Here is a 3290-nt window from a genome sequence, read left to right as displayed (position 1 = left end):
CAATCTGATTACTCATTCTGATATTATTATTTATTATTATTATGATATAAAATCGGTAAGTTTGTGGCGTGTATAAGGAAGCCCCTATTTTTGTTGCGTGGCGTGAGAAATGGGAAGTGATGTGTGGCTTTGAGAAAAAATTTAATAAAGGTGATTTATGTCGACAGAATTTTCTTTTATAACTGACGGAAGCCCTTATTTAGTGGTAAAACAAGTGAATGAGAAACTTGGCAAACCTAACTCCCTGTGTGGTAAAACAGATGCATTTCCGCCAGATAGAATGTGACAGTGTGCATGATGGATCACTCTTAAGTTCCGTGCATTATAAATGAGGCAAGCGTTCAGTGCTTGCCTGGTACTGTGTGAGTGTGATGAAAGGAAACAGAGCATTGTGGGTGAGCTAAGGATAGCTAAATTGCATCCCCGGCATAAAGTTTTCCATTTTTACTAAGTTAAAGACGAATGCATGTGGAAATGATGTCCTGTGTGACGTCGTAAGGGATTTAACTGCGGAAGTTACCATATACGTTGTGTAGAACTCTTTTTTTTTTTTTTTTGCTATTTGTTTTACGTCGCACCGACACAGACAAGTCTTAAGGCGACGATGGAATAGGAAAGAGATAGCAATGGGAAGAGAGTGACCGTGCCCTTAACTACGGTACAGACCCATTATTTGCCCGGTGTGAAAATGGGAAACCATGGAAAACTACTTTTCAGAGCTGCCGACTGTGAGGTTTGAGCTGTTAGTAAATATGTGGGAAAAAATCTGGCGTGTTGGCACCTCATAAAACCGTAAGTATAGGTAATAGGGTGTAAAACATGATTTTTGTTCGCTTTGGCCTACTGGGGACCACGGGGCTCATCTTAACTCTTAGCTGAACTCTTGAGCTTTTTTGCCCCAGTAAGCTTTCATTTTCTGGCTGTGTGCCTGCTTTCTTCTTTCCATCTGTCCACTTAAATCTGGTGGTCCCTGTACTCTTTTTGCATCTGACGGTCAGTGGGAAGTCTCCGTGTAGGACGGGCTGTCGGTACTGAGATCGGTTCTCTGTGGTTTCTAATGGGATCTGTAGTTGAAACCGACTTTCAACTTATTAGGTCGTGTTACGTACATTCAACACGTGTTGAAGAGATGTTAAGTACAGAACAAAAACGGCCAACCAGACACCAGTGGGATCCGAACCCACAACCTCCCGATTTCGCGTCGGTTGCTCTACCAATTGAGCTATGGTGGCCTAGGCCATCCTTGTTCTGTTGGAAAGGATCTAGGCTACAGGTCTGGTACCACTACCATCACACTGTAGAGTGCGTTTAAGATGCCCGTTGAGGGCCAAGTCAATGAATATTGAATTTTCACGACCGCATTGTAATCGAAACCGACTTTCAACTTATTAGGTCGTGTTACGTACATTCAGTACGTGTTGAAGAGGTGTTAAGTACAGAACAAAAACGGCCAACCAGACACCAGTGGGATCCGAACCCACAACCTCCCGATTTCGCGTCGGTTGCTCTACCAATTGAGCTATGGTGGCCTAGGCCATCCTTGTTCTGTTGGAAAGGATCTAAGCTACAGGTCTGGTACCACTACCATCACACTGTAGAGTGAGTTTAAGATGCCCGTTGAGGGCCAAGTCAATGAATATTGAATTTTCACGACCGCATTGTAATCGAAACCGACTTTCAACTTATTAGGTCGTGTTACGTACATTCAGTACGTGTTGAAGAGGTGTTAAGTACAGAACAAAAACGGCCAACCAGACACCAGTGGGATCCGAACCCACAACCTCCCGATTTCGCGTCGGTTGCTCTACCAATTGAGCTATGGTGGCCTAGGCCATCCTTGTTCTGTTGGAAAGGATCTAAGCTACAGGTCTGGTACCACTACCATCACACTGTAGAGCGAGTTTAAGATGCCCGTTGAGGGCCAAGTCAATGAATATTGAATTTTCACGACCGCATTGTAATCGAAACCGACTTTCAACTTTAGGTCGTGTTACGTACATTCAGTACGTGTTGAAGAGATGTTAAGTACAGAACAAAAACGGCCAACCAGACACCATAGCTCAATTGGTAGAGCAACCGACGAGAAATCGGGAGGTTGTGGGTTCGGATCCCACTGGTGTCTGGTTGGCCGTTTTTGTTCTGTACTTAACATCTCTTCAACACGTACTGAATGTACGTAACACGACCTAATAAGTTGAAAGTCGGTTTCGATTACAATGCGGTCGTGAAAATTCAATATTCATGGATCTGTAGTTCTTCTACGTCTGATTTTACTGAGGTAATCCACTTGGTCCTGGAAGCCTTTCCCCTACTTGTCGCTGTGAGGATTCTGTTGGTAAGCCTCCAGGGTTTCAGTCGGGCTATGTGCCCATGGAAAGTCAGTCGCCTTTTTCTCATACATGTAACTATGTCTTCCTGACGTTCGTAAAGCTCGTTGTTGTGCCTGATCCTGTAGGTTCCGTCCTCCTCTCTGATGGGTCCTAGTATCCTCCTCAAGATCTTCCTCTCTTTAAGTTCTAGTTTCCTGAGTGGGCCATTTCGATTCATCAGTTTGCCGGGCTGAGTGGTTCGGCCTTCTGACCCCAACATGTCAGGTTCGATTCTGGGGAAGTCCGGTGGTATTTGGAGGTGTTCAGATACGTCAGCTTCGTGTCGGTAGATTTACTGGCACGTAAAGATCTCCTGCGGGACTAAATTTCGGCACCTCGGCATCTCCAAAAACCGTAAAAGTAGTTCGTGGGACGTAAATTCAACAACATTACGATTATTACGATTCATCAAGAGGCACTCAAAGGCGTAGAATACAAAGGGTCGTACTACTGAGTTGTAGTGTTTCAGCTTTAGGTTTTTAGAGAGGTACTTAGAAGTGTAAATGCATTTACAGAAATGATAGGCCTTCTCTAACTTGGTGCACCTGGTGTCTATGGCTAAAGTTTCGCTCTCGCTTGCTGAGATCCAATCTCCTAAGTACACTGACTGACAGAGCAAATGCAACACCAAGAAGGAGTGGTCAGAACTTTATGCCAATTGCAGGGTAGACTGACGTCACTGAGGTATGCTCATGATGTGAAATGCGCCGCTGTGCTGCGCACGTAGCGAACGATAAATGGGACACGGCGTTGGCGAATGGCCCACTTCGTACCGTGATTTCTCAGCCGACAGTCATTGTAGAACGTGTTGTCGTGTGCCACAGGACACGTGTATAGCTAAGAATGCCAGGCCGTCGTCAACGGAGGCATTTCCAGCAGACAGACGACTTTACGAGGGGTATGGTGATCGGGCTGAGAAGG

The 3290-nt window shown here is 45.2% G+C and overlaps 1 non-coding gene across 1 annotated transcript; it reads left to right on the top strand.

Annotated features, from left to right (window-relative positions):
• Positions 1 to 2049: 2049 nt before the first annotated feature.
• Positions 2050 to 2122, top strand: TRNAS-AGA (transfer RNA serine (anticodon AGA)). Its single transcript has one exon. It is a non-coding gene; the product is annotated as a tRNA-Ser (tRNA).
• Positions 2123 to 3290: the final 1168 nt, after the last annotated feature.

Source organism: Anabrus simplex, chromosome 8 (assembly GCF_040414725.1).
Source record: "Anabrus simplex isolate iqAnaSimp1 chromosome 8, ASM4041472v1, whole genome shotgun sequence".
In the NCBI taxonomy this organism is placed as follows: Eukaryota; Metazoa; Arthropoda; class Insecta; order Orthoptera; family Tettigoniidae; genus Anabrus; species Anabrus simplex.
This window is presented reverse-complemented; position numbering and strand designations above follow the sequence as displayed.